Raw genomic sequence first — 14,039 nt, forward strand, 5'->3', positions numbered from 1 at the left:
TGGCTTGGCCAGAGCCTGCCCCCACCTCATGCCAAGCCTGGTTTCACTTATGTCAAAACAACTTCCATCAAAATCGTGGGCTTCTTTTTCAAATTTCTTTCACTGTTTTGAAGTCAGCAGAGAAAAGATACTTAAATTGCAAAATAACTACCTCGATTAATGTGCTCTGGCTAATGCCAGGCGCTGTTCTTTTCTCGAATCTCTCCTGCATAGTCTGCTGAGGGTTTTTTAAAATCCGATTTTTGGGTTTTCTTTCTTCTCTAAGGATCTCTGGCAGGCATGGTAGGGCTGAACAGGTTTCATAAGTTACAAAGGTTCACGTAGACTGACTTTCTAAGTTTGGCAACATTCTTTTCCAAGCAAAGGGTGCTCCTTAAAAGCTGGATTTCTTGGATATCTTCCCTGTAATTCATCCATCTGCATGATCCTCTAGGCCTCTTCTCAGTTTGGAGGATTTCAATTACAAGAAAGCCAAATCAATAAAGTTCTATCCTAGAAAAAGAGATAAGCCAAGTCCTTAGAGATGTGGACAGAACAATTTTAACATCTGGGCTTTCAATCAGTATAATTCTTCGTGTGTCTGCTGACCAGTTCTGACTGTGACATCATTGACATTTGTGGCCTCTGGCTAATTATGCTCAAAGAAAATGTGTAGGCATTTTGTATTATCTACTGGGACTTTTAAAATAACTGCAAACTAAGCATTAAAGAAACCATATATTATTGGATACACAAGCATAAACATTGATATGAAAAGGCAAAGCTTGCTTTTAATGGTATGTTTATATTAGAAGTGCCAGAAACTAATACAAATTATAATAGACAAGGGGGATGGGTACCAGGATTGATTAAGTGTAACTATATGCTGTGTATTGAGTTAATTGCACATACACGTCACCTTGATCCATCTTTTAGAGATGAGAAAATAGGCTCAGAGAGATTAACTTGCCCAAGGTCACCAAACTGATACAGGTGGAACTAGGACTTAAATTTCAATTTGATTGCAAACAAATCCAGGCCATGACCTTGGGACTTACCATGTGCACCATCCTAACGTTGTTCATTATGACCAGGTTTGTTGTTGTTGTTCAGTCACTCAGTCATGTTTGACTCTTCATGACCACATGAACTGCAGCATTTCAGGCTTCCATTTCCTTCACTATCTCCCAGAGTTTGCTCAAACTCATGTCCATCGAGTCGATGATGCTATCCAACCATCTCATCCTCTGTCACACCCTTCTCTTCCTGCCCTCAGTCTTTCCCAGCATCAGGGTCTTTTCCATGAGTTGGCTCTTCCCTTCAGGTGACCAAAGTGTTGGAGTTTCAGCTTCAGCATCAGTCCTTCCAATGAATATTCAGGACTCATTTCCTTTAGGATGGACTGGTTTGATCTCCTTGCAGTCCAGGGGATTCTCAAGAGTCTTCTCCAACACCACAGTTCAAAAGCATCAATTCTTCGGTGCTCAACCTTCTTTATGGTCCAACTCTCACATTCATACATGATTACTGGAAAAACCACAGCTTTGACTAGATGGACCTTTGTTGGCAAAGTAATGTTTCTGCTTTTTAATAGGGTTTCCAGGTTGGTCATAACTTTTCTTTCAAGGATCAAGCATCTTTTAATTTCATGGCTGCAATCACTGTCCACAGTGATTCTGGAGCCCAGGAAATAGTCTGTGACTATTTCCATTTTTTTCTCCATCTATTTGCCATGAAGTAATGGGACCAGATGCCATGATCTTTGTTTTTTGAATGTTAGGCTTTAAGCCAGATTTTTCACTGTCCTCTTTTACCGTCACAACCAGGTTTAGAAAAAGAAAAAAGGGCAGCAACCTTCTATCTGCCGAAAAGGCTTCTCCCCATGTGAATATCATAAGGGATTCCACTTCAGTGGTTTGTTCACACCCAAAATAAGTCCCACACCAGAAGAAAAGGGCCTTGGGGAAAACAAGGGGTATTTTCAGACAGGTCCAAAAGGCAGGTGAGTGCTTGGGAGGAGTGAGGTGCTTTCTCCAGGCCAGTGGAAGAGGCCAACTGCCCTCACCTATCTCTCCACCATGATCTTGAGACAGTCCCCGAAAGTTCTGGAGAAGCAGGGGCAACATTTCCTCAGCTTGCCCAGAATCAGAGGCCTGGGTGTCCAGCATAGCCAAGGTCCAAAATAATGGCTAGCACAGGCCATGCCTCCAAGGTTGGCCCCTGGCTCGGGGCATCCTGGACCACAGCCACCTTGCCTGGCTCTCTGCACCCTCTACGGCGCCTCCACTCTAGACCAGGGCCTCTCAAGCAGACTGTACCCTGGACACCTCTCTTTTAACAATGAGCTGCCCCTCCAATGGCAGGCAGTCTGCACCCACCTTCTGGCTGTAAACAAGAGGGGTTTTAATACCACATGCATTGTTCCTGTGGATTTTGTGGAAGATAACGTGCTGTAAGGTGAGGCTGGGAGGCAAGGGGAGGAACAGGCAAATCCCTGAGCTGAAGGGCTGCTCAGATGTCTCTTCAAGGAAGGACTCGCTGTCCAGCGGGTTAGGAGTGTCTTATTAGCTCATGACCTCCAGCTGTGAGCTTCATCAAGCTGGTGCTCAACTCTCAGGTCAAGGTCATGCTCTTCTGGGGGTGGTTCGTGGTCAACAGCAAGCCAGATAGGGAGACACAGGCTGGCTGTTTCCACCTTGTGTGCCTCCTCCGATGAGCAAGCTTGACTCCAGAGCTCCCTGTGGGGCTGCCCGCCTCGGTCAGGACAGCAGCACGGTTGGTTTATGCCAGCTCCCCCTGCCCACACCTGCTCCCTCCCTATTCCTTTCACAGATGTTTCCCCAACAGACATCTTACACTCTTAGCTCTAACTCAGCATCTGCTTCCTGGAGAACCCATGTGAGGGAGGGTGATATGATGAGAAGAACAATATGATATGATGAGAAGAACAAAATATTTCCCCAAAAGGAGATGATGGGAAATGACACTAGCCAAAAAAGGGCTGTCATGAACGGGGAGAACTCGGCTCATCTGAGCAGAGGAGCAGCCAGCAGAGCATTCTTGAGAAGTCAAGTTGGATGAATGGCATTCACAAAGATTCCCTTTAAATCTGCTGGCTGGTAAAAGGAAAAGCCAACAGCAAAGAGCTCGTTTGGGGTGAGGCTCTCTTTACTCATCTCTAAACAGCGTCACCAGAATTCAACCCAGTATTGGAGTCAGATCACACAGTTCAGGTGTCAGCACTGCCGCGTGGGCCCTTGGGCAGGACGCTGGACCTCACAGGCGAATCCCTCGGACTCATTGAGCTATGGGATGGTTGGGAGGATTTAAATGGGAGCTAGCTGGTTTCTGGCCTGGCACAAAGTACACGTCGATAAATGTCAGTTCATCATGCTCCCAGAAATTCGCTAGGTAATCACAGGTCAACCAGAACAGCCTGTCAGCGGCGAATGTCCTGGAGAGAATCCCGAAGGTGAACTCACAGAGGGGAGCTGTCAGAGCCGATTCTGGGATCAGAATGGGGCAAAGAGAACCACAGTCAACTTGGGGTGAAAAGGAGCCCTTGGAAAAATCAAATTCACACAGACAGACAGACAGAAAGGGACTCCAAACTAAAGATTTGAAAGAGGGCACTTTCCTGGTGGTGTAGTGGTTAAGAATCCACTTTCCAATGCAGGGGACACGGGTGTGATATCCGGTCAGGGTACTAAGATCCCACATGCTGTGGGGCAACTAAACCAATACGCCAGACCTACAGAGCCCACACACTCTGGAGCCCTTGAGACACAACTGGAGGGAAGCCCTTGTACCACAGTTAAAGAGCCCATATGTCACAACAGAGAACCAACGCAGCCAAAAAATTAATTAAAAAAAGAAAGATCTGAGAGAGTAGGGCAAATATGCTTTAGATGCCAAGCCTCGCTGACCCCTGAGACAGAGAGGCTCTCTGAGGGTCTAGGGGATCTAAGTCATCCCAGCGAGAAGGATGCCTATGTGTGTGGGGGTGCATGCATGTGTGGCTGTGGGAGAAATCAGGCTCTGTAGACCATCAGCACAGCGGGCCATATTGTCTGCCAGGAGAGGAGACAGATGCCTTTCAAAACACAGACAGTGGTGACCTCTTGTTTCACTTCCATGTCCATCTGGCCAGGGTCAGGCTCTCAACTCCCAGAGCAGTTGCAAGCCTTCTGGCCTGACCTGAACCCTAAGGGTGTTTCCAGAGGTCCTGGAATTGCCTCAGGATTCAGGGTGGAGTCTGGGAGGCTGCCCATCCCAACCAAGCTGTGAGATGGGCTGACCCCTGAATATTTCTTAAGCTACGTGGGCGGCTCTCAGTGATACCAACAACTGCCACAAATAATCAGATGCACGTGCGAGGAGTGACCTCCTCTCCCAGCACCCCATCCCCCGGCCCACCTTTCCAACATCTGTCACAGGTATCTAGACAACACCCTTCCCTCTGGTTCAGACGCCTCCTATAAAAGGGCCTCCTTCATTCTGCTGAGTCAGGAGTTTCAGAAGCCTAGCTATTTTAATATTAAATATTTCAGCACACGCCAATGCCATGAGACAGTCAACATTACGTTTTTTTTTTTAAATGTCAAGAGAGGGACTCTCTGCAGACACACGATTTCAACTCTAGGGGGAAAACACCCCAGCATGAACAGCTAGCTCTGCCTTAGTATGAGGTGAAGCAGGTGTGGGTATTTGAGTCACACGCATGTTTTAGAATCTTAGGAACTCACTTCATTACCAAGTGTTCTCAACAGGAAAAAGCTGGCAGACCGCAGGCACCAGACTTGGAGCCCGCCTACTTGGAGCAAACGGAAAACATCCAAAAACAAAATCAGAGCCATGGACTTGCCTGGAAAAATAAACACCCCCCCCCCCCCCAAGTTATTTCTCGACTTGCACACCAGGAAAAGCATGCTTCGGAAGAATTTGGAAGGGAGGAGAAATAAAAGCATTGAGCACCTTCTTGAACTTTTGTGGGGGGTGGGGAAACAAATGAGAGTTTTCCACTTGGGCACTGTTCCCTTTAGACTCCCAAACATTTCTCAAAGACAAAGGGGCATCCTAAGTGGCCTAGGTCCCCAAATGCTGTGCTTAGTCACTCAGTCGCGTCCGACTATTTGCAGCCCCATGGACGGTAGCCTGCCAGAGTCCTCTGCCCATGGGAATTCTCCAGGCAAGAACACTGGAGTGGGTTGCCATATCCTACTCCAGGGGATGTTCCTGACCCAGGGATTGAACCCAGGTCTCCCAAATTGCAGGTAGATTCTTTAGCTAGGGAAGCCCATGAAACACTGGAGTGGGTAGCCTATCCCTTCTCCAGGGGATCTTCCTAACTGAGGAATCGAACCAGGATCTTCTGCATGGCAGGAGGATTCTTTACCAGATGATCTACCAGGGAGGCCCCCTAGCTCCCCCCATGCTGGGGAGCAAATAGACAGGAGTTTTATGAGGGCGGCAGCAGCCCCAGGTGAGAGGGCAGGGCACCCAATTCACCGGACACTTAGAGGGCTTCATGCGGGTTCTGGAAAAGACCCAGGAGGACATGGGGCCGACAAGGACAATGGATCACTCCTTAACTAGAGGGTTTTTCTGCTTTAGTTAACACTTTGCATCCTGCTGCTGCTGCTAAGTCGCTTCAGTCGTGTCCGACTCTGTGCGACCCCATAGACGGCAGCCCACCAAGTTCCCCCGTCCCTGGGATTCTCCAGGCAAGAACACTGGAGTGGGTTGCCATTTCCTTCGCCGATACAGGAAACTGAAAAGTGAAAGTGAAGTCGCTCAGTTGTGTCCAACTCTAGCGACCCCATGGACTGCAGCCTACGAGGCTCCTCCGTCCATGGGATTTTCCAGGCAAGAGTACTGGAATAGGGTGCCACTGCCTTCTCTGTTGCATCCTGAGTTCTCTTCAAAAAGTTCCTCCTAAAAGATTTACTTCAGTCTTTTAAAATTAGTTATTATGGCCTCAAGAGCATCAAGATGAGATTTATTTAATTACCTTCCCTGCTCAGCTTCCTCCAACGGCTTATGTATTGGCACCACCTGTTCTCAAAAGAGCCACCCTTCAAGCAAAAGGAGGTGATTCCAGATAGGACTTAAACAAAAATTAACTTTGACAAAGGAGATCTGTGGAAAATACGAAAATTGGTTTCTTAAACAACTGAGGGCTTCCCAGGTGTTCAGTGGTAAAGAATACTCCTGCCAATGCAGGAGACCTGGCTTTGGTCCCTGGGTCAGAAAGATCCTCTGGAGTAGGAAGTGGCAACCCACTCCAGTATTCATACCTGGAGAATTCCATGGACAGAGGAGCCTGGCGGGCTACAGTCCATGGGGTCGCAAAGAGTCACACACATCTAAGCACACACGCACAGAACTGAGAAGCAAGGTTCTCTAAATTACCATGCACGAAGTTTATAAGGTCCAGTTTCATTTGAAACATCTTCAAAAAATATAAATAACTGTGTGACTAAATCCAAAACGACCTCTTCTCGGGCTCTTTTAAATGGCTGGAGTTTCAGATCGAAGAGTCTACAAAGAAGAAAAGATTTTTTTGTTTTTTTTTTTCTAAAGTTTAGATGTCCTAATTTTCACTCTTCCTCAGGCAGAGGCAAGGGATAGAAGGAAAAAGAGAAAAAAGCAACTGAGAGGAGGAACAAATAAGAAAAGTGAGTTTTCGGTTTTCATTCTTTTCTTAAATCCCAATAGGATCGATGAATGGAGCTGTATTTTAAAGGCCCTGCCCCAGATTTCACAACACAAAGACTCTCAGACAAATCCCAATCCACCTTCTTGGGAGGCTATGGGGGCTAAAGAGAGAAAACGCACAACTCCTCCCCAGCCCCTACCCCAAAGGGGAGGTCCCTGGGAGGCACTCCACAGCAGAACCAGAAGGGAGTCAGTCTGGTGCCAAAAACAGATTTTCTATGAAAATTAAGGAAATGATAGACAAGAATCTGGTTCAAGAACTGAGGACAGGCATCAGGCTCAGGGCTGACAAAGCAGAGAATAAGCAATTGATTTCTGCCCTCAACTTTCACAGTCAATCTGTAACTAATATTTTTCATCATTAATTTTTTTGGTAATTAATTTTTAAAATTAATGTATCAATTATATGGTTAATGACAAATTATCTTGTTTTTTTTGACAAATTATATTGTTGAAACCATTTTATAGAACATGAAATAGTAATATATAAAATACTGAATTTATTCAATGTGAAAGTAAATGTTTAATATTATTAATAAATAAAATCACAAAAGTTATATTTATATCCTACACATTTAAAAATAATCTTAAGTATATGAAGACTCTTCCACCAGAAGCACAGGTTACTTCAGAAGCTTCTGCACGAGAGACTGACCTGCTCTGGGGGTGGGTGTCCACAGGCAAGTTTCCTCAGGAAGTACCATGGGTCTAAGGTCCAGCACAAGTTAGCTGGGCTGGGAGTTGGCCAAAGCATGAGGCCTGGAGGGATGGGAGAGGGCAAGACACTCCAGGCAGGGAGGTTAAGACCATGTTTAGGGTCCTGGGCCACGAATCTGACTATGAACTCCAGTTGTGCCTCAAACTGGACATGAAGTCACAGCAAGGCTCTGGTTTTAACAGGGTCCCCCACCAACCCCTGCCCAAAATTCAATTCTATGTAGAGTTTCAGAGTGTGGCCTTATTTGGTAACAGGTTTTTGCAGATGAAATCAGTTAAGTTTCCAGATAAGAAACTTTGCAGCTGAAGGTGGAGGAGATCTATACAGCCAGCAAAAACAAGACTGGGAGCTGACTGTGGCTCAGATCTCGAACTCCTTATTGCAAAATTCAAACTGAAATTGAAAGTAGGGAAAACCATTAGGCCATTCCAGTATGACCTAAATCAAATCCCTTGCAATTACACAGTGGAAGTGACAAACAGATTCAAGGGATTAGATCTAATAGACAGAGTACCTGAAGAACTGTGGACAGAGGTTTGTAACACTGTACAGGAGGCAGTGATCAAAACCATCCCCAAGAAAAAGAGATGCAAAAAGGCAAAATGGTTATCTGAGGAGGCTTTACAAATAGCTGAGAAAAGAAGAAAATCTAAAGGCAATGGAGAAAGGGAAAGATATACCCATCTGAATGCAGAGTTCCAAAGAATAGCAAGGAGAGATAAGAAAGCCTTCCTAAGTGAGCAATGCAAAGAAACAGAGGAAACCAATAGAAAGGGAAAGACTAGAGATCTCTTCCAAGACAGTGACAGATACCAAAGGAATATTTCATGCAAAGGACACAAAGGGCACAATAAAGGACAGAAATGGCATGGACCTAACAGAAGCAGAAGATATTCAGTAGAGGTGGCAAGAATACACAGAACTATGCAAAAAAGATCTTAATGACATGGATAACCATGATGGTGTGATCACTTACCTAGAACCAGACATCCTGGAGTGCAAAGTCCAGGAGGCCTTAGGAAGCATCACTACGAACAAAGCTAGTGGAGGTGATGGAATTCCAGCTGAGCTATTTCAAATCCTAAAAGATGATGCTGTGATCAGTGCTGTACTCAATATGCCAGCAAATGTTGAAAATTCAGCAGTGGCCATAGGACTGGAAAGGTCAGTTTTCATTCCAATCCCAAAAAAGGGCAATGCCAAAGAATGTTCAAACTACTGCACAATTGCAGTCATTTCACATGCTAATAAGGTAATGTTCAGAATTCATCAAACTCAGTTTCAACAGTATGTGAATCAAAAACTTTCAGATGTACAAGCTGGATTTAGAAAAGGCAGAGGAACCAGAGATCAAATTGCCAACATCCATTGGATCATAGAAAGAGCAAGAGAATTCCAGAAAAACATCTGCTTCATTGACTATGCAAAGGTCTTTGAATGTGTGGATCACAGAAAACTGTGGAAAATTCTTCAAGAGATGGGAATACCAGACCAGCTTACCTGCCTCCTGAATACAGATCAAGAAGCAACAGTTAGAACTGATCATGGAACAACAGACCTGCTCCAAACTGGAAAAGGAGTATGTATGTCAAGGCTGTATATTGTTAACCTGCTTACTTAATTTATATGCAGAATACATGATGTGAATTGCTGAGCTGGATGAAGCTCAAGCTGGAATCAAGAATGCCAGAAGAAATATCAATAACCTCAGATATGCAGATGACATCACCCTTCTGGCAGAAACTGAAGAGGAACCGAAGAGCCTCTTGATGAAGGTGAAGGAAGACAGTGAAAAAGCTGGCTTAAAACAACATTCAAAAAACAAAGATCACGGCATCCAATCCCATCACTTCATGGCAAGCAGGTGGGGAAACAATGACAGACTTTATTTTCTTGGGTTCCAAAATCAGTGTGGATGGTGACTGCAGTCATGAAATTAAAAGACACTTGTTCCTTATAAGAAAAGCTATGACAAACCTGGACAGTGTATTAAAAAGCAGAGACATCACTTAGCTGACAAAGGTCCGTCTAGTCAAAGCTATGGTTTTTCCAGTAGTCATGTATGGATGTGAGAGTTGACCATAAAGAAGGCTGAGCGTTGAAGAATTGATGCTTTTGAATTGTGGTGCTAGAGAAGACTCTTGAGAGTCCCTTGGACTGCAAGGAAATCAAACCAGTCCATCTTAAAGGAATTCAATCCTCAACATTCATTGGAAGGACTGATGCTGAAGCTGAAGTTCCAATACTTTGGCCACCTGAAGGGAAGAGCCAACTCATGGAAAAGACCCTGATGCTGGGTAAGACTGAAGGTAGAAGAAGGGGAAAACAGAGGATGAGATGGTTGGATAGCATCACCCACTCAGTGGACATGAGTTTGAGCAAACTCCAGGAGCTGGTGAAGGACAGGGAAACCCGGCGTGCTGCATGCCGTCCATGGGGTTGCAAAGAGTCGGACATGACTGAGAGACTGAACAACAGCCAGATAAGAACATACTGATTTAGAATGAATCCTAAATTCAATAAGAGTGTTCTTATAAGAGTCAGAAAGGAACCAGGAGAGACCCAGAGAAGAAGGGGATGTGAGGGTGGAGCCTGGAGGGAGGGGTCTACAAGGCAAGAGATGCCGGGGGTTATGAAAGACTGGTAGATGAGGGAGAGGTGGGGGATACTTTCCTCCTCAGAGCCTCCGGAAGTAACCAGCTATGCTGACCACTTGATTTCAAACTGCTAGCCTTCACAACTGTGAGAAAATAGATTTCTGCTTGAAGTCTTGGAATCTGTGGTGCTTTGTTATGTAGTCCTAGGAATAAATGTAACCTCCTCCCCTCCTTTTAGCTTTGCCAAGAGGTTCTGACTCTTGGACTTCTTTTGTAATGAGAGGCAATCTTGTAAAACCTCTAAAATCTGCTTAAGACAATTTTTATCATGATTTGCACGGTATGACAGAAGAAATGTTCACATACTGAAGAATGGGGAAGTCATTCATCCTGGCTCACATGTTAGTTGACCTGAATTTTATGCTAACAGCCTTCCTGTTTGTGGCCTATCAAGTATACATTATACATTGGCTTTAATTATTAAAGAAAAGGGAGCAGTGGCCAGAAGTAAACAATGTCTGTGCAAAAATAAAGGTTAAATGCCTCCCTTCCTGAGACACCAATGCTGGTACTCTTCAATGATAAGACTCTCTTCCCAGGTGCCAAGGCCATACTGACTCACTCTGTATATGCTTTTTTTTCCTCCCCTTAACTGTGAAGGAATGTATCCCTGACCTGTCTGATGTTCTTTGTTCTGACAAGATATAGAACTGTGCTAAAAACCATGCTTCTCCAGAGCAGTTCCTCAGAGTTATATGAGAAGTTGTCTTCCGGACTATAGTCCTCAGTTTGGCTCAAATCAAACTGCATCCTATTCATATCATAGATGGCTTATTGATTATTTTTGTCAACACTTATATAATAAAGTGATTTTAAATCAATACATGAGATATGCTATCAAAGCACTTAAAAACAATCTTTAAAAACATCAAGACAAACTTTCCTATTTCACAACTAATGTGCATTGTGTCATTTCTTTGGATTAATTCATAAGAACAAAGATGATTTACTGACTCAAATTTAAATATACATTATTTAAAAATATTTAAATATAGAGAAGAATTACCTCTGTGATACCTATGGCATCAAGAATAGAAAACAAGACAAAGCAAAAGAAAACCAAGTCCTGCCATTTAAGTCCTTGGATGTTTAGAGTTTTTGCATTTGAATTGTATTAAATGTTTTGGGTTTTTTTCCCCCAAGTTATGATGTTTGGCATCTAGATGACAGCAAGAAAGAAATTTCCAGCTGCAACTATAATCACATCTCTTCAAACAACACATCACAGGGGTGAATAGTCTTTAATAAATAGCAGCTACCTTGGATAGAACAAGAGACAGCTGTTATGGAGGAATTTTGATCATATGAAATGTAACCTAAAGATCCAGTGAACATCTTCTTAAAGTGAATCATTACTATTACATTCCTTGTGAATTTGAATCACCAGTGTCCCCTTATCCTTGCCATTCATGCTTCATTAAAGGCACAAAGACAAAATAATTTAGGACCATACAGTGGAAAAACCCACTATGGCGGCTAGAGCAAGTCATTTGTGAGATGAACTGGGTATCTCAGTCATAAGAACAACTGATTATTTTCCTATTCAGCACCTGCTTTGAGATTCTCAAACCATCTTAGAGAGAGGAATGATTAAATGATTTTTTAAAAATTTTCTGATTTTCAATCATGCATTTCAAATTGACTCCAGGACCACCTTTAACAGCATCAACTTCAGGAACGCCTCTGCAAACTCCAGGTAAATTCCCTGTCACAGGTTTGTGATGTTCGACCCCCTTGCCTAAGAGTGGGATCTTGTGGCACAGTGAGCATCAGAACCACAGACTGTTGATCTGCCTCTGGGTCAGAGCCAACAGGAATTACCTGTGTTGTCATTTCAGTCTCTCTCCTCACTAGACACAATTCAGAGGGTATTTAGAAAGCAAACAAACCCAATAAAGATGTCAGTGTGTATTATCCATGCTTCACTCAGATTTCTAAAGGACCCCAAACTTTGGAATGGGCTCGTTTCCTCTTTGTCCTTTGTCCTGCGGCATGTGACAGGTGATCAGAGCACATGTTTTAAGTTGCTAGCCACTCCTCCATTTTCCTAAAGCACAGAATGGACTGCCATCTTGTTAGCGAAGCATGGGCAGGCGTGTTACATAACAGAATCAAAGACTTCAGTCATTTGCATGGCTCAGGCCTCGCCCAAAAGTTCTTGTGAAGGGAGGAGTCTCTGTTCATACCTGCTTTAAGACATGCCTACATTTCTAATGGGTGCCCTCATCTAACAAGGCTGTTTTCCCTTCTGTATACAAACTTTGGATTTGCCGCTCACACCTATATATTTAGGGGAGAATAGGGGGAAAGATCAAGAGAACAGTGTTAACCAGTGTATCAAGGGAAGGATAAAAGACCCCTCCCAACTGCTGTGTTTGGAGAAGGCAATGGCACCCCACTCCAGTACTCTTGCCTGGAAAATCCCATGGATGGAGGAGCCTGGTAGGCTGCAGTCCATGGGGTCACTAAGAGTCAGACATGACTGAGCGACTTCACTTTCACTTTTCACTTTCATGCATTGGAGAAGGAAATGGCAACCCACTCCGGTGTTCTTGCCTGGAGAATCCCAGGGTCGGGGGAGCCTGGTGGGCTGCCGTCTATGGGGTCGCACAGAGTTGGACATGACTGAAGCGACTTAGCAGCAACTTCTGTGTTGCACATTAGACAGGAAAGTTCAGCACCCTCACTGCTCCTATTAATACCACCTTATTTTGGTGTAAGCCTTTACATCTTAGGAAAGTCACTATTAGCAGTAGTATCGTCTTCTCTATCTGACCATTCCAGACTCGTGAGGTGGGTAATGAAAGGGAGGTGGCCACCAGTCTATAAGCTCAGGGACAGAGATGATGGAGCTTCATGGAGCCCATTTGGTCTCCTGGTACAGAGCTCCTTCCTTGCCCTGTGCAGAGCGACCAGAGAGGGTAATGCTGTTTTAGGAGCTAGCCAGACCCCAGCCAGAAGATCTGCCAGAACTCTCCTCGAGCTGCAGAAAGGGTGTGATGTTCTCAGAGGAGTAGGCTGGGTTAGCCCCAGAAGCCTATTGGTCAGAAAGGAGGTTTTGGAGCCTGGAAAACCTAGGTTCTGTCACTTATAGTTGTGTGACTTGAGAGCAAATTATGTTTTCATTTTTGCCTCAGCTTCCTCATCTGAAATGGGTTGCTATGATAAGTCAAGTGACATTTAGATGCAAAGCATGAGCCCACAATCCCAATATTTGAAAAATGTTCACAGTGATGACATTCAGGGCTACCTATAGAGAGACGTCAATTAATGACACGTATAAGTCCCCACTGGTGAAGGGAAGGCACGAAAAACCTACACACATGTGTTTTCAGTTGTGTCTGACTCTTTACAACCCCATGGACTGTAGCCTGCCACGTTCCTCTGACCATGGGATTCTCCAGGCAAGAATACTGAAATGGGTTGCCAAGCCCTCCTCCAGGGGATCTTCCTGACTCAGGGATCGAACCTGCATCTCTTATGTCTCCTGCACTGGCAGGTGGGTTCTTGACCACAGGTGCCACCTGGGAAGTCCAGAAACCCACATGGCGAAGATGAAAATGCTGGGCAACTGGACACCAGTCCCAGGGCCCTGGCCCATGTGATCAGGGAAAGTTGATTCCAGTGTCACCTCAGGAGAGGCTGTCTACTTCCCAAGTAAATCAACTTTCTAACCTGGCGTTCTGCAGCATCACATGCGAGTCACGCCAATCTCAGAACCTGGCCCCAGCGAGGAGGAGGTCTGTTTCCGGTCTGGATGGGAGAGAAGTTTGGGGGAGAATGGATACATGCGTACATGTGGCTGAGTCCTTCTTCTGTCCACATGAAGGGATCACAACACTGTTAATTAACTAGACTCTGATATAAAATAAAAAGTATAAGATAAAAAACAAAAAGAGGACTGTTTCAACAGAGCAAGAGGTCAGGGGAAGTTTTCAGAAACATCTAACACTGTTGGGCTCCTTGTT

At 44.6% G+C, this 14,039-nt stretch overlaps 1 protein-coding gene across 18 annotated transcripts in view; it reads right to left on the reverse strand.

Moving 5' to 3' along the window:
- PDZD2 (PDZ domain containing 2) overlaps positions 1–14,039 on the reverse strand; it is a 216,348-nt gene that overhangs the window by 113,335 nt on the left and 88,974 nt on the right. For 4 of the 18 annotated variants that reach the window (XM_055555293.1, XM_055555296.1, XM_055555295.1 and 1 more), the window contains one exon: positions 152–492. The exons of 13 other annotated variants lie outside the window; for them this stretch is intronic. The gene's annotated coding sequence lies outside the window, so the exon portion shown is untranslated. Of the gene's footprint in view, positions 1–151; positions 493–1,037; positions 1,491–14,039 lie in introns of those variants that run through there. One more of the 18 variants, XM_055555299.1, reaches the window with a different exon arrangement.

This window comes from Bubalus kerabau, chromosome 18 (assembly GCF_029407905.1).
Source record: "Bubalus kerabau isolate K-KA32 ecotype Philippines breed swamp buffalo chromosome 18, PCC_UOA_SB_1v2, whole genome shotgun sequence".
Taxonomy (NCBI): domain Eukaryota; kingdom Metazoa; phylum Chordata; class Mammalia; order Artiodactyla; family Bovidae; genus Bubalus; species Bubalus kerabau.